General features: G+C 45.6%; 1 protein-coding gene and 1 long non-coding RNA gene across 2 annotated transcripts in view; one reads left to right on the forward strand and one right to left on the reverse strand.

The window, feature by feature from the left end:
• LOC149340956 (uncharacterized) overlaps window positions 1–23,854 on the forward strand; it is a 74,539-nt gene that overhangs the window by 50,503 nt on the left and 182 nt on the right. The gene's annotated exons all lie outside the window — the stretch shown is intronic.
• Window positions 1–23,854, reverse strand: part of LOC149340957 (uncharacterized) — a 69,614-nt gene that overhangs the window by 11,227 nt on the left and 34,533 nt on the right. The gene's annotated exons all lie outside the window — the stretch shown is intronic.

The raw sequence follows: 23,854 nt of genomic DNA on the forward strand, positions 1-23,854 counted from the left end.
AAATACACGTTCCGCAGCTTCTGCGCAGGGCTCCATTGGTTGAAATCGGCAACCCGCTCAAACTGGTCAAGCCAGTCTTCAACGTCTTCGAAGGTGACGCCATGGAAGCTGGCTGGCACGCGGGGTTGCTGGAGCGTCAAGTGTGAAGCGCTAGCCTGCGCCATGGTGGTATGCTCACCAGGTCGATGAGTGCGTGCCTCTTTTGGGAGAAGACCAAACTCTGGGACCAGTCCCAGGAGGCGGCGGCTGCTGCGGTGAACGGGCGTGCAGACAAGGGGTAGCTGGTCGGGACTCGATGAGCGGCTGTCTGAAGAGGTGTTGGACATGGGACGTCGAGCCCGCAACCTCCACCAGTGTCACGTAGCAGTTGGTACAGGTAGCGCCGCGTCCAGACGGCAGAGGAACGCCAACACCGAGATGATGCCAGCGCACACCGAGACGGCCAGGATGGAACGCCGAGCTTCGTCTTCTTCAGCAGCGAACCGCGTGGCGCACGAGCTGCGTGCCGAACAGCCGCCGAGCGGCTATTGTTGTAGACGCGGCAATATATATGGGGTAACTTGTCATTTTTTTTCGCGTGAACGCCACGAGGGAACACTTCTCGGTTGAAATATTTAGGCCCTGCTGACGAAGGTATAACGTCAGTATCGTTGCCGCCTTTTGTAGTCTCGCACGAACTTGGGGACGGGTCACGCTTGATGCCCAAATACAGATATCATCGGCGTATATTGAGATCTGGACTGATTGTGGCAATGAGTCAACCAGGCCGACGAGAGCTATGTTGAAAAGAGTTGGGCTCAGCACTCCACCCTGCGGGACTCCGCGCGAATTTAGATGCGAAGAGGTTGGTCCGTCTTCAGTCTGGACAAAACACGACCTCCCTGACAAATAGCTGCGTATCCAGCTGAACATGCGGCCTCCAATCTGAGCAGCTTCTAATGCGTCCAAAATGGCCTGATGCGTTACGTTGTCGTAGGCGCCCTTGATGTCCAAGAATAGTGCCGCAGTCAATCTTTTCAAGTTTTTTTGGTGCTGGACGGACGATACAAGGTCAACCACATTGTCAATGGAAGAGCGGCCACGTCGAAACCCAGACATAAATGCAGGGTAAATTTGGTATCGCTCCAGGTACCATTCCACGCGTGTTAACAGCATTCTTTCCATGACTTTCCCGACACTGCTGGAGAGTGCAATTGGTCGGTATGCTGAAATGTCGAGTGGTGATTTTCCCGGTTTAAGGAGTGGTAGGAGACGACTGGTCTTCCATGCATTAGGAACTATGCCCTCGCACCATGACTTGTTGTATGAGTCCAGAAGAACCCGTCGAGCCTCTTGGCCAAGGTTGGCGAGCGCGGAGTATGTCACACCATCGGGCCCCGGCGATGACGACCTTCTGCAACAAGCCAGCGCAGCGTCAAGTTCCTCCATGGAGAACAAGTTATCCATTCGTGAATCCCGCGAGGGTGGAACATCACTGCAGTGCAGCGTTGTGGATGGGTTCGGTTGGCCTGTTATCCTTGCGCAAAATTCTTCGGCTACCGCGACCTCGCTGCGTCTTTGGTGGAGCGCGAGGGATTTAAACGGGTGGCGCTGTTGAGGGGACGTACGAAGGCCACGGATCACATTCCAAACGCGTGACAAAGGCTTTCGTGGGTCAAGTGTCTCGCAAAATGTTCTCCAACGTTGTGTCTGCAGGGCTTGAATTCTGCGCTGGATTTTCTTCTGCAGGAGTCTTGCATCTCTGAGGTCTAAGCGCGACTTTGTGCGTCGGTATCTGCGCTCTGCCCTGCGCCGTAGTGCCCGCAGTTGTTGTAATTCAATATCAAAGTCGGTGTACTTTGCGACGGGGTTGTAGCAACACGTTGCACTCTCCATGACCTCCTTAATTTTTTGTTCAAGACCTGTCGAGAATCCTTCCATGCATGCATCCTCCATACGCGCTTTAAAAACTGTCCAATCAATGAGCTGCATACGTGTGGCAGAACGGGACGTGCAATGGCCGGTAAAAATCAGGTAGGTTGGGATGTGGTCACTGCCATGGGTTTCTACATCCAAAAACCATTGGACGTTGTTGGTTAGGCATCGCGAAACGAAAGTCAAATCTAGGCAGCTGCTATAGGTCACCCCTCGAATATACGTCGGGGTTCCGTCATTTAAGCACTGGAGGCCGTGGTCAGAGGCGAAGGAGACGAGTTTCCTTCCACTAAGGTTCATCCTAACGCCTCCCCACATGGTGTGGTGAGCATTGAAGTCACCTATAATCACCCATGGACCGGAGGTGGCTTGCATCAAATCACTCAACCTTTTTTCGTCAAAGCGGCTTGACGGCGCCATGTACACAGCCAAAAGCGTAAACGTGAGGTCACGGCTCTTCACTGTGAGGCAAACATACTGGTTGTCATTGTGTGGGGGAACCGAATGATGCACATATGTAAGTTCACGTCGAATGTAGACGATGACTTTGCTGGTTCTGTTGCGCGTGGGGGAAGTAAAAGCTTCATAACCGGATAATCGCAAAATGTTGGGTAGATTCGGTTCACAGATAACAAGAATGGGGAAGCGGTTTTCTTAAACATAATTTCGAATATCTGAAATCCGGGACTGGAGCCCGCGGGCATTCCACTCAAAAATAAAAGCTTGCTTGACTTTCTTCGTAAAAGATTGTTCCGGGGGAGCCATGGTGCCTTCTAATGAAGAGCTGCAAGAACTGGCTGTAGCGCGTCCAGTACTTGCAGTGCGTTGTGTGCTGCTGGCGTGCGCAAGCCGGACAGCAGAGCACGCATAACATTCATCAGTGACGTTAGCATTGCAATCACTTGTGTATCTTGGCCGTTGTCGGAATCGTGCCTTTTGCCCGGATCATTTGTAGGTGTTGCAGACATGGGGTGCGGCAACGTACCGGACGAAGTGTGTGCTCTAGGCTTTGGTAGTGGTGGCCACGTTGTGTCAGAGGCAGCAGGGCGTGTTTCACGAGTCGCCAGGCTTTCCTGATTTGTTGTCGGTGGAGGCGGACAAGCTGCACTGCCGCTTGGGGTCTTCTCTTCGAAGGTATTTGTGTCATTCAACGACCTTCGGCGGCGGCGCGAACGACGTCGTCGCACCTTTGCAGCGGCTTCTCTGTGGGTGGAATGATCACGCACCATTTGCTTCAGTACCGCCCTCTCTGTCTTTAGGCGAGGGCAGTCCTTCGAGGAAGAAGCGTGAGGGCCACGACAATTGGCGCACTTCAAGGCAGTCGCGCGGCAACTGTCGCCGCTGTGGGGCTCAGAGCATTTTGGGCACACAATGGTGTTTGGACAGACCCCGCTCACATGACCAATCTTCATACATTTCCGGCACTGTAGCGGCTTAGGTACGAATGCACGGACTGGGTGACGAAAGTGCCCCACCTTCACGTAGGATGGAATGCAGTCACCCTTGAAAGTCAGCTTAACGCATGTAGACCTTCCAAGGCGCTTAACTTGCATTATAGAAATTCTGTTGGTTGCCGGCTTGATTAATATGGGCAAGTCGGCGTCAGGGATAGCGATGTCGACGTTGTAAATTACGCCAGCCGTGGTTCCGCTGTCTTGTAGAATAAGGGGGCGTACACTGATATTTCCCAGTTTGGTGATGGCGGCCAAACTGTCCAGCTCGCTGCGCTTCATGACATCAATGGCAATGATGTTCTTATGCGGGTTAACTCTGACGTCTTTAATCCCTCCTGGTACAAGGCTTTCAAGGAATACGGAGATGGCTTGCCTGTTCAGGAGATTCAAGTTTTCTGTTGGCTCCAATGGCACGAACAAGGCTGTATGGGCCTCGGCACTTCGCGCCGTGATGACCGTATCCGTACTTGAGGACGTCGTTGACGTCGACTCAGTTTGTCTCCGCAGTCTGCGCTTGGCCTTCTTACTGACGACGGGTACAAACCCATCGTCGGTCGAGGAGTCATCACTTCGGGGAGTCGAGTAGTCATCACCGTACACAACGGTGTCCTGGCTGCTGGAGTCACTCGGGGCGTACAGGCGCTTCCTCTGGGCGGCCGTTGCCGACCCACCGGGATCCACAGAAGGCACAGCGGCCTCCACTTCCATCGCCGTGGCACAAGGGGAGCCGACATGTGTGCTGCACAAGCCGGAACCATGGAAATAAAACATGTGATTTTGCCTCCTAGGGATTACATGAAGTTAGTACGTAGCAAACTAAGAGCCAAATGGCAAGCCTCTTGGGAAAATGAAGGAAACAACAAGCTGCATACTGTAAAGCCCATTTTAAAAGAATGGAAATCATGCCGCCATAAAGAGCGTTTTATCGAAGTAATTTTATGTCGTTTACGCATAGGTCACACACACATCAACCAGAACTTCTTATTAACAAAAAAAGACAAACCTCTGTGTGAAATGTGTGGTGAGGAGGTCACAGTAAATCACATTTTAATTTCTTGTTCGCATCGCGAAGTACTTAGAAAAAAGTTTTTTACGGCATTTTACAATGAACACATTCCATTTCATCCCGCATTGCTTTTAGGCGAGCAAACACTTGTCGAGTTTTCACTTGTTTGTAAGTTTCTAAAGAAAGCCAATGTTTTAAATCTTTTATAATGTAACCTCTGTACACTTGACATAACATCATCTAACCTTGTGTTTGGCGCATGATAGCCATAGTTGCTTATGCGCCATAAAACCCCATATAACGTAACGTAAGCTTAAAGGGCAGCTGCACCACTTTTTGAGAATTTCGCGATGTTCAAGGATTCAAATCTATATAGGCTGTAGGTAAAGCATGCCAAGTTTTTTTGCACTAGCATTTAAAATGGTCACGTAATCGACGATTGAATTTTGCGCGTCTCCTCAAAGCACCAAAGGAGTGCGGGGAAGTTTAGCGTGACGTCACAGAAGGTATGATTTCAAGTTACCGCTGCCGTCAGCCACACACTAGCGTTCCTTGTTGAATGCTGCCTAACAACGTTCGGAGGGCATTGCCTTTGGCGACGTTGGTTATTCCTTCAAATTGGGCGCGTATGCATTGAAAATGTACCGATACCTTCGATGACGTCATCATGCCCCCCCCCCCCCCCCCCTGGCGTTGTGCTCTGCGAAGAAGCCCGAAGGCCGTCGCGATTTTAATCGGCGATTACTTCACCATTTCAAATGCTAGCCCAAAAGGACTACGCATGCTTTACCTGCAAGTTTCACACATCCGACCCATTTAAGCTCATCGATTTCTGAAACCAATGCAGTTGCCCTTTAACGACAACCGGTTATTTTGCTTTCGTATTACATGCCGTGCCGAAGGCCATTTTCTCCTCTTGATTTCGACTGGGATGTCCTTAACCAGCGTTTGTTCTTTCACCCACTCCGCCCGCTTCCGATCTCTTAACGTTACACCTATGATTTTTCTTTCCATAGCTCGATTCGTCGTCCTTAGCTTAAGCTGAACCCTTTTCGTTAGCCTCCATGTTTCTGCCTCATAGGTGAGTACCTGTAATACATCCGTTGTATACTTTTCTCTTGAGGGATATTGGTAAACTACCATTCATGATATCTGAGAGAGCCTGCCATATGCAGTCCACCCCATTCTTATTCTTTCAGTTAATTCATTTCATTTATTGTTTTCTTAAACGCCTGAAGACATTACATAAGGGGGGACGTATTGTTGAAACGGCGTAAGGCGATGTGAACATGCATAACAAACAGGAAATCAAACGTGCACACTCACATGGCAAGGGCTCCAACCATGACAGGATTCGACAACAGGTGATACACCACTCTTGAAAGACAGATTAAACAATATTTGCTGCAAAGTGCGCTTATGCGACCAGGATCTGTATGAGATGAATTTTTATTTTCTCCCGGAATGTTTTGTGATCAGTGCATGAAACGATGTCGTTAGGCTGTGAATTCGAGTGTTCTCGCGTTGGCAAAGAATGGGTTGTTGTAAGCATTCGTGCGGGCACCCTATGCGTGCTATCGGGTTTCCGTGACTGAGCCGTAAGGACGTTCGTAGTGACGTGGTTAATAGAGTGTGTCGTGTTCTCGTGCTATGACAAATGTATTGAGTAATCATAGGCGGGAAACGACAGGGCGTGACTCGGAGGGACTGCTTGAGGGCGGTGACGCCGGTTTCTCTTGAGTAACATGAAGTAATGAACCGACCTGCACGATTTTGGATCGATTCCAAATCGACGGTGAGATATGATTGCCATGGGTGCCAGATGGATGATGCACACTATAATTTTGGCCGTACAAATGTTTCGTACGCCAGCTGTTTTATGTTAGGGGATGCAGATTTCAGATTACTTCTCTGGCAGCCAAGTGTGAGTGAAGTATCGGAGCAAATAGTTGTAATGTGGGTGGCCCATGAAAATGATGGTGCGAGATGTACACCTAGGTGATTATAAGATATTGCAGCGGTGATCGGCACTGATGAGATACTGTTAGTGTGCACATGCGATATGGTGGGTTTGTGAGTGAAGGAAAATGATGTGCATTCAGATAGATGTAATGGCGCTCGCCATTTTTCGCACCATGATGCAATAACGTCAAGGTCCTGTTGCAAAACAAGGTTATCAGTCGGGATATTTATTGCATTATAAATGGCGAATCATGCGCGAAGACTCGTAATTTGCATTGAATGTTAGAGGGTAGGTCGTTAATGTATATTAAGAAAAGTAATGGTGATAGGCCGGCCCCTTGAGGGACACGTGATGTTACATCTCGTAAGGGTGACTACAGGTTTTCTTACTGAATTTGATCCTAGTGCCAGTGGAAATAATCTACGCGCTGACTGATATAATCTGCGTGCCATGAATTTAATCTGAGTGCAAAACATTTAATCCACGCGCCAGCGTATTTAATCCAAGCGCCAACTCAAACAATGCGAGCGCCAACCAATTTAATCCCAATGCCAACGCAAATAATACGTGCGCCAGCTGTTTTAATCCAGGTGCCAACCAATTTAATCCACACTCGAAAAACGAATGCTGTAGAAGACTCCAAAGCATAGTACACGAATACCAGGAATAAAGATTAGGTAATTTTTCAAACCATGCGATGCCTGAGCGAAGTGTCCACATATTGCATAGCTTTTATCAATATTATAACCAACACTACTTTGATACAAGTGTTTTAAAGCACCGTTTAAAGCGCACAATATCAGCATTAAAAAGCTGCACAGGGGCTCAGTGCTATGGCTTACTGGCTCTTTATTACGACCATAGAACGGAGGAGGGCACAAATGCACACACTGTTTATAATGTAACATTGAATCCACGGTCTTCAATAAAAGATGCGATTATTTTGTCAGATAGTCAAAGAAAGTGTTAATAAACCGTACTTTAGATTAGCCCTACGTAGTTTCGTGTGAAAAAAAGGTACACAGCCAATGATGGAAAGTTCCAAAGCAAAAGGCAAGTTTTGCGCCTCCATTTCTTGTGGATTGTCGTCTGCTTTTGCAAAATATGCTAGGACAACAGAAAAAGACATAGATATGTGCACTCGTTATAGAAATCTGTGAACTTTCTTTTTCAAGAAATAAGATTTATTTCTCAAGCACGTAAAAAAGCATTGTTAAAAACACAGAAGAAAAGGAAGTTTCAAAGCAGACGGCTTTGTGTGTGCCGCATTGTGGCTACATTTGCACAACGGAGTAGAGCCGGACGGTGGTGGTACGCACTCGTATACTATAAGCAGGTGATAGTGTACCACTTTTCTTACATCTCGCATGGACATTAACGCGCAGTATTTTCTTCCATGGAAGCCGATGAGCCGTGCTCTTAGGTCCTAATTGGACACCGAAAACGAGGACCGCCATTCAAGCTCCCAGATGCACCAAGAAGAAAGAACAGCAAAGTCTCTGAACATGACAGGGCCAGAATTCTCGATGTGTCAAGGCGCGGAGGAGATGTGAAAAAAAATGGCAGACACGCTGGGCATCAATTTAAAGACAGCAAGAGCAATTGCAGCTACCGATAGAGAGGTGTTGAAGAAAGGCGGAACGTCGAAGAAATTCGGAAATGAGGTTGTAGCGGCTCTCAAAATTATTATGGACAACAACCCTGCTTTCACTCTAAAGCAAATAAAGCAGGCGGCGGAAGAAGAATTGCCCGGAATTGCCATCAGCACAAGTAGCATCGATCGCCTACTGGATGCGCACGGCTACTCTATGAAGTTGGTGACTCAGAGGCCGATCGACCGCAACAGAGATGACGTGAAACGCACCCGCAAAACATATGCGCAGTGGCTGCAGTGTGAAGGACCCCGCTTGTGCAGGTTTTACGTTGATGAGACCAACTATAACATATGGTGTTCAAGGAGCTTCGGCCGTGCGATTAAGGGGCAACCTGCGGTGCAGACGACGACTGGCACCAGAGGCGCAAACCTTAACATTATCGCCTGTATGTCAGCAAATGGTGTCATACATTGGACGGCTGTCGACAAGGTTCACTGGGTCGTGTTTAACGAATTTTGGAGCGATATATCAGCCCGTGTCGAAAGTGAAGAGCCTGGTTCAGAAGCCGTTTTTATTTTTGATAATGCTCCCGCTCACAGCCAAGCGGAACAGGCAATCCTGGCCAGTCAGCTGCACTCAATCAAGAGGTTGCCTCCTTACAGCCCATTTTTTAACCCTATAGAGGAAGTGTTTTCGAAGTTCAAGTCTGAAGTCAAAGCTTTCCTCAGCGAGCGGAGAGACTTGGCGCTCACCACTCCGCCCGGACTGACTAAAAGGGAGCATCGGCGCAGTTTATTGCTCGACGCTGCTCCACACTGTATGCAGCAAGTACAGCGAGTAGAATGCGCTGCTTTCGACCGCCATAACTTTTCTTTTACACCCGCAGCTTTGCGTGAAGATGACATGTAAAATGTGAGATCACACTTTGCGCCACCTAATGTCCTACAGAAAATAAAACTGCATTTCAAAGACGGCCCCTTCTGTGCTTGTATAAACCTAGATTGTTAACACCGCTATAAGGCAGCCGCCAGTAGCTATTCTTGACTTAGGCTGTAAGCTCCGGTGTAGCTTCTCTCACTTTCCGTTCTAAAACTAAATAAACCTTGAAGTGAAGAACCGTTCCTCCGGTTCTGTGACTCGTCCCACCTAGAAGATCTCTGCATTACACTGCTACCTTTGTTTCTGCTAGTGGTGTTGAATCTTTATCACAGCCTCCCGAAAAAATTCTGCTCCGGTTGCATGAAAACAGTATAAAGGCCGGAATTGTAACTAGCATGCAGATTCAGCGCATAAGACAACCCATAATCAGCAGTGCTTACCCAACTAATTAATACACGACAGTCACAAGCCTCAAGAGTTGCATAAAATACTGAGGTTTAACAGCTGCTAATGGCTCTTTGATGTTGCAAGGTATGCGAAGAAAACGAAATAGTGCATGAGAATGTGACTCACAGGCTTGCATGGTCTCAGAAATTATCTTAACTTCGCTTTATTTATTCTCTGTTCGCATTTATTCGCATGCGGATTAAATTGGTTGGCACCTGGATTAAAACAGCTGGCGCTTGTATTATTTGCGTTGGCACTGGGATTAAATTGGTTGGCGCCGGATTTGTTCGAGTTGGCGCTTGGATTAAATACGCTGGCGCTTAGATTAAGTGCATGACAATGAGATTAAATTACATAGCAGGCAGATTATATCTGTCGGCGCTCAGATTACTTCTGCTGGCACTAGGATTAAATTCAGTGGGAAAACCTGTAGATGTCATTTGCGGATTTGAACTTCGAGCGCTCTTTTAAAAAAATGTTCAAGCCAGCATAATTAGATTGGTAGGAATCCCGAGGCACGAAAGTTTCGCAAACAGACGATGATGAGATACGCATTCGAATGCCTTTGAAAAAGTCTAAAAAGATTGCATCTGTCTGGAGGTTATGGTCCATGTCCTTAAGTATGTGTTGGGTGAACACGGCCAGCTGTGTTTCACGTGAAAGCGATTTCCTGAAGCTATACTGATGCGGATAAAAGAGGTTAATTGAATCTAGGTGGGACATTGAGTTTGATGCTATAATGTTCCCTAGAAGTTTAGAATTTATGCTAGTAGGGGATATTATATGATAGCTGGGCATGCGCAATCACCTGTTTTGAAGATGGGAACAATTTGGGCTATCGTACGATCATCAGGAATACTTCCCGTGTGCAATGATGGGGTAGATATTAAACGTCTAATCTAATCTAATAAATCTAATCGAGCCGATTAGATTTATGTCTATAGGGTAGAGGATACACCAGAATTTGATGGGATTTGTTCTGAGAATAGATATAACAAGCCAGGAGATAAAAATTTGTCTTCCCTTTCATGATCCGGAATAGCGGTCACTACGTGACCTAGGTAGACGTATTGCCTTACCAGAGTGCACGTTTCTTCCCTCCTTTATTACTTCTATTTCGGCGAGGTTCGGGTGTCTATCGAGACGTCAGGAAGTTAGAGCGGCATTTCCGTTCCTCAAAAACGAATGTTTTTATGCTGCGGAAAAGGTAACACTGGAAACTAGGCAGTTTTTTCGTGTAAGCTGGCCCTTGAGTCCGTGAAGTGTGCTGGGAAATCCGCGAGGGGCAGAAGGCCGAGTGTGCACTTGAGCACAAATCCGCTAATGCCAATCAGCTTTCGCGGATTAATGCGCTAAGCCGGCAAGCTTAGCGCGAGGAACCTTTCAATCGAAAGCCTTACTAGCTCAATTACGATAAAAACGGGCGGCGTATATTTTTTTATTCAGTTCCGATACTCCCATGGCCCACAGGGCATTATTGATTTGAGCGATACATAGAAACAAAAAATTCATTGGTTACAGGAGGGCATAACGCATACAGCAAAAAAAAAAAAACCACTACTGTGACACAATGAAAGATAATCAAGAGGAAGAAATGGGCTTGGGCAGGGCATGCAATGCGAAGGCAAGATAACCGCTGGTTCTTAAGGGTAACGGAGTGGATTCCAACAGAAAGCAAACGTAGCAGGGGACGGCAGAAAGTTAGGTGGGCGGATGGGATTAAGAAGTTTGCGGGGATACAGTGGCGCCAACTGACAAACGACAGGGTTAATTGGAGAGACATGGCAGAGGCCTTTGCCCTGCAGTGGGTGTAGTCAGGCTGATGATGAACTGGCGGAAATATGTCAGTCGATAAACCGAAGCACGAGAATGAATACATATGCCAAGAGGAAAAAAATCACACAAGGAGGCAAATTGATATGAGAAATATAATAACGCCATTTGTGCAAATGTTGAACACTCAGATGGGCACGTTATAGAAGGCTATAATGTAACAGAATGCATGGGTACAACCAAATGAAACGCAGAATAGAAAAATTCAAAAATGACTATGGTAAGCAATCATATACTGACATCTTCCTCTTGAACTCTTCAATCTCATTTCCGAGTAAAACTTGTGGTGGAAGGTGGTTCCACGCCGACGATGCATTTGGAATGAAAGAATTAATGCATATTGTTGTACAGCACCAGGGAACGCCAACTTTGCATGATCGACCAATGTGGGGTGAACCACATGTGCGTCGTCAGTGCATCTCGAAGAATTCAATTCATCCTGTAAATTTTGAAGAAACAGACACATGAGTGATACTGCCCTGCTAAGGAAAAGAGGGGTTAGGGACAATTATTTTTTTATTTCATTGACCCTCGACAGCCCGTCATAGTTACGGGTGATAAGACGGGCAGCTCGGCTCTGTACTGCTTCCAGGTCATCAATAACATCATCAGCCTGACTACGGCCACTGCAGGGAAAAGGCCTCTCCCATGTCTCTCCAATTAATTCAAATAATCATAAATTACTTAGGTATTCTCCATTAACTCTTATCCCCAACTGCTCCCACTTCAGGCCCCAGAATACCTCCTGTAAACAGGCAGTGAATAGCAAAGGCGAGATCATGTCTCCCTGCCGGACACCCTTCCGTATTGGAATTTTATTGCTGACTTTATGGAGGACTATGGTAGATGTGCAATCGTTATAATTATCTTCCAATGTTTTCACATAAAACTCTTCTACACCCTTAATCCGCAATGCCTGAATGACAGCCGAGTTTTCTACCGAGTCGAATGCTTTCTCGTAATCGATGAACGCTATATATAGGGGCTGGTTATATTCTGCGCATTTCTCTATCACCTGATTGAGAGCGTGAATATGGTCTACCGTCCAGTATCCTTTACGAAAGCCTGCCTGATCATTTGGTTGATTGGCCCCGCCGCGGTGGCCCAGTGGTTACGGCGCTCGACTGCTGACCCGAAAGACGCGGGTTCGAATTTCGATGAAGGCGAAATTCTAGAGGCTCGTGTACCGTGCGATGTCACAGCACATTAAAGAACCCCAGGTGATCGAGATCTCCGGAGCCCTTCACTACGGCGTCCCTCATAGCCTGAGTCGCTTTGGGACGTCAAACCCCAATAAACCAAACCAACAATTTGGTTGATGTAAGTCTATGGTTGTCCTGACCCTATTAGCATAACAGAGTTAGCATATTCGAATTTAGCGCGGACACGTGACTTGTACACAAGAAGCTTGACAGGTGCCGGTGCTAAATAAAAATTAAATTTCAGATGTCCAAGCATGCGGTTAGAATGACGCCGAGATGTTTGTAAGATGTTAGGGGTGTCAGAATAGAAAAAGAAATAAAATAGGAAACGTAGCACGAATTTCTGCGACGCAAATGTGCATTACATTACACATAGCCGCGTTAAGCGTCATTTGCCATTGCGAACACCAATTAGAGATGGGTATTAGCTTTGCCTGGAGTGATGGAACGTCGTCTGCAAAGAGTCCTATTGAAGATGTTACATTTTTAGGGAAGTCGGTAATGTATAGAAATGCATTAGTGTGTGTGCAGTGGCACATGGTACGAAAACTCCCAACAATGGCAAGAAGAATAGGGTAGCGTCAAAACAGAAGCTTGAAAGAACGCGAACATTAATTCATAGAAAAGGAGACGTCAAGGACTTGAAAAATTACAGGTTGGTCAGTTTACTGTCCGTTGCCTATAAGGTATTTACTGAAGTAATCGCTAATAGTAGGTATAACCTTAGATTTCAGTCAACTGAATGATCAAGCAGGCTTTTGAAAAGAACACTTCACACAGACCATATTCATACTATTGATCAGGTGATAGAGAAATGAGCAGAATATAACCAAACCCTATATATACCGGGTGTCCCAGCTAAATGTAACCAAACTTTTAAAAAAGGCGAAGTGTCATAGTCTAGTGAAACCAACTGAGAGTTGCTCATAAGTCGCGTGGCCTAGTCTTGAGTATTTCTTCGCCCTTCAAAGTTAATTAATTAGATAAGTTTAATTAGCTAACTTTTTAATTATTAACTTCAAGAAGAAAGTGTCAATACAAAAGTTTTAGATCACCTCGAAAAACCGCTAGTAGTGCTGTTTCTGTCAAGTTACGATTTACGTAGATTCATTTATTGGCATTAAAAGAAAGTTGTCACGTGACCAGCTGCTCGCTCACTTCTCTGCCCCAATGTGCACCCAAAGTCTCATCGAGGAGAGGACTTCAGAAAAAATGGATTTTATTCTTTAAGGCGCGTCTTGGGACGTTGAAGTGGCACAGTTGTCATGTGGAAGCTTTTCCTTATTGTGCGGGTTATGGTTAAAGGCTGGTAAAAAAACTGCTTTACGTAAATATTACTTTGCTGCAAATGTCTCAGTAAGCTGTTTCTCAAAGCGATCTAGAACTTCTCCATTGACACCGTGTTCCTCAAGTCAATAATTAAAAAGTTAGTTAATTAAGCTTAACTAATTCGTCAACCTTGAAGAACGAAAAAATACTGCAGACTAGGTCACGCGACTATAAACAACCCTCATTTGGTTTCAGACGGTAGGCCACCGTGTGTTTTTTAAAAGCTTGGTTACATTTAGCTGGGACATCTGGTATATCGCGTTAATTGATTACGAGAAAGCGTTTGACTGAGTGGAAATCTCAGCTGTCGTGCAGCAATTGTGGATTAAGGGTGTAGAAGAGTGTTATGTGAAAATATTGGAAGATATCTATAGCAACTGCACAGCTACCGCATTCCTCTATAAGGTCAGCAATAAAATTCCAATAAGGAAGTGTGTGAGGCAGGGAGACACGATTCCGCAAATGCTATTCACCGCCTGTTTGCACGAGGTATTCCGATGCCTGATTTGGGAACAGTTGGGGATAAGACAGGGTTAATTTGAGGGACATGGCAGAGGCCTTTGCCTTGCAGTAGGCGTAGTCAGGTTGATGATGAGGATGTATGAGACCAAAAATGGCTCAGAATACGGTTCTGTGAGCAGGAAGTTAAAATTCGAGAATCGTAAGTCATTAGCATACATAAATCAGGCGGTCATTCCAGGTGAACTCAGTGTCAAGTAAGGCATCCGAACATTTAAAAGATGAGCCATACGGAACCAGCGAGCGAGTGCAACAGTAGTGGAAGAGTTAAACTTTTTTCAAATGATTCTGGAAAGAGATAAGCTGTTTTAGAGACGTTCACACTAACTGCATTTTGCATTTGGGAGCTTGCGACTGAGAAGCGGTAACCTTGAGTGGAGTGTATGCAAGTAGTATCCGATCCACAGATGTCACTGCCTTCCTAAGTCACCCAGGAGATGAAGTGAAAAGCATGATCAATGAGTTAGACAGTCAGTGTAGAACGGGTCATGAGTGGATAATAACTAGAAGAATAAGAATGGGGTGGAGCGCTTATGGCAGGTTTTCTCAGATTATGAATGGCGGTTTACGAATATCCCAATTGGTACAAGGCGCAAGGGTGGACAGGACGAACGAAGAACGAACACGGACAAGGGGGGGGGGGGGGGGGGGGATAAATGAAAAAAGAAAAAAACTTTATTGTAAGAGAAATTCGGGGCACGCCCCAGGGTCCCCGCACGACACCACTGCACTCAAGTGTTATGATCCTAAGGTCGATAACACTGGCAGCCCAGCCGGGTCTCCCAGTCCTCCCATGTCTTGAGGTTCTCTAGGTCCCACGGGGGTGGGTCCGCCGGGCAGAGTCGAAGGGTTCTGAGCATAGGGAAGGAGTGAAGGGAGAGAGTGTGTAGTCTGTACCAGAGTGTTGCTTGTTTGTTATCTAGGGAGGGGTGGGGAGGGGGCAGAACTGGCGTGAGGCCCTGTAGGCCTACGTCAGCACGCTGAACGAGTGCATGCGCTTCTCCGTGAATCCCCGATCCGAGACCACCTGAGCCCGGTCTAAAGAACCTCGGGCTAAATGGTTGGCGGCCTCGTATCCGGGATTCCCGGAGTACGCAGGCACCCATATCAGCTCCATTTGGCGGTGTGGGGGTGCATCGGGCGAGTCCAGTATGCCAAAAGCAGGGACTTAGACTCGGTATCGAGCAAAATGTAGAATCGCAGTTTTCGAGTCACTTAAAATGTACCGGGCTTCCGTGCGGGTGATATCAAGCGCAGTGTCTGCTTCCTCTGCAGCCTCTGGGGAAGTGTCTGGAGGGAGAGGTAGTGTGAGGAGGCCACCACACCCGCTGTCGCTTCATCATCCGTGCAGGCAGCGTCCACCCATACGGCGTCTGGCTCGGAGCCGTACGCTCGATGGAGTGCCATCGCACGTGTTCTGCGGCGCTGGTCATAGTGGGACGAGTGCATATTCCTCGGAGCTTATTTCGCTGTTACTTGCGACAATGGGACGGTCGGGACGGTTTGGTTTGTGAATTTTCGAGAGGAGGTAGAACCGTGCGGGGACTGGTCTGGCCGGTGTCATTGCTTTAAACATATCCTGGGACATCTTTTGTTTTTGAAGGAGAGATGTTATCTGATTGTTAACTTCGACTTCGAAGTCTCCTATGGGGTCGCCAGTGAGTTCAGTGTAAAAGTGTTTATTTTGGAATTGTCAGAAACCTTCCTTTAAGTAATCGGTCTTGTCCTTAACAACGATAGCGTCGCCTTGGTCCACAGGCTTGATGACTTAAGGGGTTTGTGGGCTGCTTTTGGTTTAGATTTTGAATACGATGATAGGAAATGCTATTGAATACCAGTGATGTATACATATGTAAATGTTTACCTCTGTGTTTGGCTGGAATCCATGATTTGCCGGGTGTCCCTGGTACGTTCATTTCGCGGTCTGTTTCGCGGTTTTGGAAACACTCACGCAGGCGTAAGTTCCATGCGAACTTATCTGGATCCTGGTATAATTGGAACTGACTAAATTTCTCCCGTCATGGGGTAGAAGGTTAGACACGTAGAGAGGAACTCATTCCGATGATTTGAGTGCCAGGCTGGATACGTTCACCATGTTATCAGATCTAATGGAAGACTCGCTATTAATAGTCGCGCAGTTCTTCTCAGGGCTGACGTGTTTCTAGTAGGAGGCAGGGAACGGGGCATTGTTGTGACACCAGCCTGCCTGGGTTTCCTAAGTACTTTCGTTCTTCGAATTTCTTTTCCTTAATTATTTCTGCCGCCGTGAGATCCGGTTAGCGACGGGTATGCTCCAATTCGATTGTTTTTCGTTGACTGTGCCGTATAAGTAGGTCTGCAATGCATACTGAACGGTTGCGTAGAATACCTCTCCACTCAGGCTTCTCGTCGGCATTAAGAGCGGGGTTAGTTGCAACCGCAAACCGTTTGGTACGTTTCCCTCTCATCATCATCATCGCTCAATCTTGTCTTCGGAGGCGTGGCCGCCATTCTTGCTGATTGTGAATAAGGGTATTTCACCTAAGACTCTGCACAGTTTTTAAGAATATGCTCTAAGCTAGAGGAGGGCTTCTACCCGACAGCACCTCGTGCCGGCAATAATTGGGGGTTGCATAAAAAAAAAGAAATCATGTCATGCCAGCCGTTTGCCGCGGAATGTTCCGGATGGTGTCATAGGATTCAGCGCGTCGTGCAGCATAAACTCACTATTATTACTATCAGTATTGATCGATTAAGCAGTTGAAACAATTTTAAAAAAATGCAAAATCTGTTCAAAGGTGCCAAACTGACCAGAATGGAAAGCCTAACCAACTATACCGGGTGTTTTTTTTAGAAGGCCCAAAATTTAAAAAAAGGTAAATTGCTTTAGATTTATTTTAGCACTGGGGCTATACTGGAGGCTACGGCGGGCGCCAGGCAAGAGGAAAACTGCTTTAATTAGTTCGCTGATTAACTAAATATGTTAATTAACATTTCTAATTTTTGTTTTAGGGGCTATGTTGTATTCGCAGAATTGGAGATCGTCCTCTGAACAGTCGAACCGAGTAAAAACAATTTCAATTAAAAATTTTACACGCACGTTAAGAGGCGCGAAAAATTCAGCCTGGTAGGCATCTTCACACCGTAACGCAGCGGCGGGAGCGCCTCTGACGTAGTTCACTGCGCCCTGCGCTATCGCTGCTTATCTCGCTTCGCTCCGCGGCCTCTCGGAATGCCGCGCTGGAACAAAAACGCATTGGGCGCATTTGTTTTACAGTCCCGGACTGTCCGGGACTACTTGCGGACTCGAGTCCGGTATTTGTTTTTCTCGGGCAGCCCGAAAGCTCCGCCCACCTGCTTGCATCGCCATAGCAACGCGTTCGTTTTTAGCCTATGGCAGTCCGCGGGCTGCTTGGGGCTGCTGAGAAGGCAGCAGACGATAGCTGCGCGCCGCGCTGGCAGCCATATTAAGTTAGACTCCGTGTGCATTTTGAGTGCTTTTCGTGTCCCTGGAGGTCGATATCATGCGTTAAACCTTCACATGAGCTCCGTAGCTCCTCTCTGAGCCATCGCAAGACTTTTTGTTCTTGCATCTTCGTTTATTTTCTTGAAATCCACCGCACACGGACGCGCGTTCGGAGCTCGAGCGCGTATTGTTTGCTCGTGTCGTCAAGAGGTTCTTGTTCGCTTGTTTTGCCACATGCTGTCTGTACGCTTACCTGAAAGCATCGCAGGTGAACCACTCGTATACTGGAGCAGCTATAGAGCTTGTTGTCAACATTTTTGCGGAGGCTTTCGTCTATCCGCCTTTCCGCAACGAGTTGGGCTACTTTGTGCGAACTTCGCCGCAAGCAGTAGCGGCGAGCATACCTCCGAAGCTGAGTTCTGTAATGCACCTACGCTAAGCTGACAGTACAGTCTTTAAATCGACTCAGTATCATGATCGAGCGCACGGCGTTGCTTCGGCGTCGTAGTGGCCGTGGCTTGCATCGTCTGCTAGCAGATGACAGCGTCCTTGTACGGTAACCGAGGGGGAGCCCGACTCTGGCGCCGTGTTCGAAAGCAGCCTATGGCAAGTAGGTCATGTGACCATGACGCTTTTCCTGTCCGAGCGGAAGCCGAGACCTGCCAGCAAGTAGTCCGGGACTGGAAAAACAAATGCGGCCATTGACACAAAGTGCAGGGCGGAGCGAGCTACGTCACAGGCGCTCACAGACGCTGTGTTACAGTGTGAAGCTGCCTACCAGGGTGACTTTTTCTCGCTTCGTTACGCGCGCAAAAAATTTTTGCATGAAAATCTTTTTTCTTGGCTGGACTGTTTGGAAGACGATCTACAATTCTGCTAATACAACATATCCCCTAAAATAAAAGTTAATTAGCGTATTCAGCTAATCAGCGAACTAATTAAAGTAGCTTGCCTCTTACCTGCTGTCCGCCGTAGCCCTCGGTATAGCCCCAGGGTTAAAATAAATGTAAAGGAATTTACCTTTCTTTAAAAATTTTGAACCTTTCAAAACAAACACCCGGTATGCTATCGCGCCACCTTCAAGGTGGAGCTCAAGTGTCCTCTGCAATATTTTATTCGGCATCGGAGTGTTAGCTTTCAGTATCAACCAGCATGCTGCTGCAGGTACCGTAGAAGTCCGCAATAGCAACCAAACACTGACAAGAAATCCGAAAGGCACCACGAACACTTTTTTTTTATTGGACGTTTTGTTTATCATGAACGTTCATGGAACGAAACGTCCAGTAAAAAAAAAAAAGAGCGTGTGTACGTGGTGTCTCTCGGACGTCTCATCAGTGTGTGGTTGCTGTGGACTTCTGCGGTGCCTGCAGCAACGTGCGCACTCCTCCCGCGAATGCGGAATGATGCGAGGAAAAAAAAAAGAACCGTCCTCCCACGGGAACACCTCCGCTGGAGCAACGGGCATCCGCCCTCTGGATACCCGGGGGACAGCGAGAAGAAGAGCTGTGCTTTTAAGCACAGATCCTCCCCTTGTCCTCCACACACGGCGGCCGAGCTGTGACGCTGGTGGAACCACCAGGCACCGTTTTATTTCTACAGCGATCTGCTGTGCCGGCGCTGGGAATCGAACCAACGTCGGTGGGGATATTCGCCCAAGCATTGCCAACTGGCGCGCTAACCACTCGGCTACCGTGCGGCTCTGGCGTTTGACGGCGTCGGCGAGTGCTGATAGAAGGGACGAAGGGAAGCGAAGCAGGCCGAAACAGAGCATGCGGGGGGGGGGGGGGGGGATGCGGTTATCTCGAGATCGGGCGTGCCAGCAGAAACATGCTACGCGTCGAACGTGGAGCGGCCGCACTACTGTGGAAGTGCGATACCGCGTGGGGCACCAGCCCCGTCATGGTATTTCGTCCGTGCAGATGAAAGAGAGTTGGGAATGCGAAAGCCGCAACCTGAAACTCGATTGGTGCCATGTAAGCGTTGATGGGACCAACATGGCACGGAGTACATCGCTGTACACATTCAGCCAAAGCGTTGAAGCACTGTGTACTGTTTATTAAATATAATACAGATTTCTGGCCCTTGCAGCCGGACCGAAGCGGAAAAAATATCGCGAGAAATGAACGCTCACACGTAATCGTGTTGCACTAACCCAAAGAGGCAACAAAACAGGAAAAGGGCAAATTGGTCGAAAGAGACCAGTTACACTGTCCAGTGTCTGAAATGGAAAGTGAACAGTGTGTACTGAATATACGGGACACATCACATCGTCTAGTGTCTGAAATGGGAAATGAACAACGTATACTGATTGAAAGAGACCAGTTGCACTGCCTAGTGTCTAAAATGGAAAATGAAGAGTGTATACTGAACGAAAGAGACCAGTCACACAGTCTAGTGTCTGAAATGGAAAATGAACAGTGTATACTGAACGAGAGACCAGGTACACAGTCTAGTGTCTGAAATGAAAAATGAACAGTGTATACTGAACGAAAGAGACCAGTTACACTGTCTAGTGTCTGAAATGAAAAATGAACAGTGTATACTGAACGAAAGAGACCAGATACACAGTCTAGTGTCTGAAATGGGAAATGAACAGTGTATACTGAACGAAAGAGACCAGTTACACTGTCTAGTGTCTGAAATGGAAAATGAACAGTGTATACTGAACGAAAGAGACCAGTTACACTGTCTAGTGTCTGAAATGGAAAATGAACAGTGTATACTGAACGAAAGAGACCAGTTACACTGTCTAGTGTCTGAAATGGAAAATGAACAGTGTATACTGAACGAAAGAGACCAGTTACACTGTCTAGTGTCTGAAATGGAAAATGAACAGTGTATACTGAACGAAAGAGACCAGTTACACTGTCTAGTGTCTGAAATGGAAAATGAACAGTGTATACTGAACGAAAGAGACCAGTTACACTGTCTAGTGTCTGAAATGGAAAATGAACAGTGTATACTGAACGAAAGAGACCAGTTACACTGTCTAGTGTCTGAAATGCAAAATAAAGAGTGTATACTGAACGAAAGAGACCAGTTACACAGTCTAGTATCTGAAAAGGAAAATAAAGAGTGTATACCGAATACATGATATCCATTAAACAGTCTAGTGTCTGAAATGTAAAATGAACAGTGTATACTGAACGAAAGAGACTAGTTACATAGTCTAGAGTCTGAAATGTAAAATGAACAGTGTATACTGAACAAAAGAGACTAGTTACACAGTCTAGTGTCTGAAATGGAAAATGAACAGTGTATACTGAACGAAAGAGACTAGTTACACAGTCTAGTGTCTGAAATGGAAAATGAACAGTGTATACTGAACGAAAGAGACTAGTTACACAGTCTAGTGTCTGAAATGGAAAATGAACAGTGTATACTGAACGAAAGAGACTAGTTACACAGTCTAGTGTCTGAAATGAAAAATGAACAGTGTATACTGAACGAAAGAGACCAGTTACACTGTCTAGTGTCTGAAATGAAAAATGAACAGTGTATACTGAACGAAAGAGACCAGTTACACTGTCTAGTGTCTGAAATGGAAAATGAACAGTGTATACTGAACGAAAGAGACCAGATACACAGTCTAGTGTCTGAAATGAAAAATGAACAGTGTATACTGAACGAAAGAGACCAGATACACAGTCTAGTGTCTGAAATGAAAAATGAACAGTGTATACTGAACGAAAGAGACCAGATACACAGTCTAGTGTCTGAAATGGAAAATGAACAGTGTATACTGAACGAAAGAGACCAGTTACACTGTCTAGTGTCTGAAATGGAAAATGAACAGTGTATACTGAACGAAAGAGACCAGTTACACTGTCTAGTGTCTGAAATGGAAAATGAACAGTGTATACTGAACGAAAGAGACCAGTTACACTGTCTAGTGTCTGAAATGGAAAATGAACAGTGTATACTGAACGAAAGAGACCAGTTACACTGTCTAGTGTCTGAAATGGAAAATGAACAGTGTATACTGAACGAAAGAGACCAGTTACACTGTCTAGTGTCTGAAATGCAAAATAAAGAGTGTATACTGAACGAAAGAGACCAGTTACACAGTCTAGTATCTGAAATGGAAAATAAAGAGTGTATACCGAATACATGATATCCATTAAACAGTCTAGTGTCTGAAATGTAAAATGAACAGTGTATACTGAACGAAAGAGACTAGTTACACAGTCTAGTGTCTGAAATGGAAAATGAACAGTGTATACTGAACGAAAGAGACTAGTTACACAGTCTAGTGTCTGAAATGGAAAATGAACAGTGTATACTGAACGAAAGAGACTAGTTACACAGTCTAGTGTTTGAAATGGAAAATGAACAGTGTATACTGAACGAAAGAGACTAGTTACACAGTCTAGTGTCTGAAATGGAAAATGAACAGTGTATACTGAACGAAAGAGACTAGTTACACAGTCTAGTGTCTGAAATGGAAAATGAACAGTGTATACTGAAGGAAAGAGACTAGTTACACAGTCTAGTGTCTGAAATGGAAAATGAACAGTGTATACTGAACGGAAGAGACCAGTTACACTGTCTAGTGTCTGAAATGGAAAATGAACAGTGTATACTGAACGAAAGAGACCAGTTACACTGTCTAGTGTCTGAAATGGAAAATGAACAGTGTATACTGAACGAAAGAGACCTGTTACACTGTCTAGTGTCTGAAATGCAAAATAAAGAGTGTATACTGAACGAAAGAGACCAGTTACACAGTCTAGTATCTGAAATGGAAAATAAAGAGTGTATACCGAATACATGATATCCATTAAACAGTCTAGTGTCTGAAATGGAAAATGAACAGTGTATACTGAACGAAAGAGACTAGTTACACAGTCTAGTGTCTGAAATGGAAAATGAACAGTGTATACTGAACGAAAGAGACTAGTTACACAGTCTAGTGTCTGAAATGGAAAATGAACAGTGTATACTGAACGAAAGAGACTAGTTACACAGTCTAGTGTCTGAAATGAAAAATGAACAGTGTATACTGAACGAAAGAGACCAGTTACACAGTCTAGTGTCTGAAATGGAAAATGAACAGTGTATACTGAACGAAAGAGACCAGTTACACAGTCTAGTGTCTGAAATGGAAAATGAACAGTGTATACTGAACGAAAGAGACCAGTTACACAGTCTAGTGTCTGAAATGGAAAATGAACAGTGTATACTGAACGAAAGAGACTAGTTACACAGTCTAGTGTCTGAAATGGAAAATGAACAGTGTATAGTGAACGAAAGAGACTAGTTACACAGTCTAGTGTCTGAAATGGAAAATGAACAGTGTATAGTGAACGAAAGAGCCTAGTTACACAGTCTAGTGTCTGAAATGGAAAATGAACAGTGTATAGTGAACGAAAGAGCCTAGTTACACAGTCTAGTGTCTGAAATGGAAAATGAACAGTGTATAGTGAACGAAAGAGCCTAGTTACACAGTCTAGTGTCTGAAATGGAAAATGAACAGTGTATAGTGAACGAAAGAGCCTAGTTACACAGTCTAGTGTCTGAAATGGAAAATGAACAGTGTATAGTGAACGAAAGAGCCTAGTTACACAGTCTAGTGTCTGAAATGGAAAATGAACAGTGTATAGTGAACGAAAGAGCCTAGTTACACAGTCTAGTGTCTGAAATGGAAAATGAACAGTGTATAGTGAACGAAAGAGACTAGTTACACAGTCTAGTGTCTGAAATGGAAAATGAACAGTGTATAGTGAACGAAAGAGACTAGTTACACAGTCTAGTGTCTGAAATGGAAAATGAACAGTGTATAGTGAACGAAAGAGACTAGTTACACAGTCTAGTGTCTGAAATGGAAAATGAACAGTGTATAGTGAACGAAAGAGACTAGTTACACAGTCTAGTGTCTGAAATGGAAAATGAACAGTGTATAGTGAACGAAAGAGACTAGTTACACAGTCTAGTGTCTGAAATGGAAAATGAACAGTGTATAGTGAACGAAAGAGACTAGTTACACAGTCTAGTGTCTGAAATGGAAAATAAAGAGTGTATACCGAATACATGATATCCATTACACAGTCTAGTGTCTGAAATGGAAAATAAAGAGTGTATACCGAATACATGATATCCATTACACAGTCTAGTGTCTGAAATGGACAATGACAGTGTATACTGAACGAAAGAGACCAGTTACACTGTCTATTTTCTGAAATGGAAAATGAAGAGCGTATACTGAACGAAAGAGACCAGTTACACAGTCTAGTGTCTCAAATAGAAAGTGAACAGTGTATAATGAATA

Source organism: Amblyomma mixtum, chromosome 6 (genome assembly GCF_055824585.1).
Source record: "Amblyomma mixtum isolate Tamu chromosome 6, ASM5582458v1, whole genome shotgun sequence".
Taxonomy (NCBI): Eukaryota; Metazoa; Arthropoda; class Arachnida; order Ixodida; family Ixodidae; genus Amblyomma; species Amblyomma mixtum.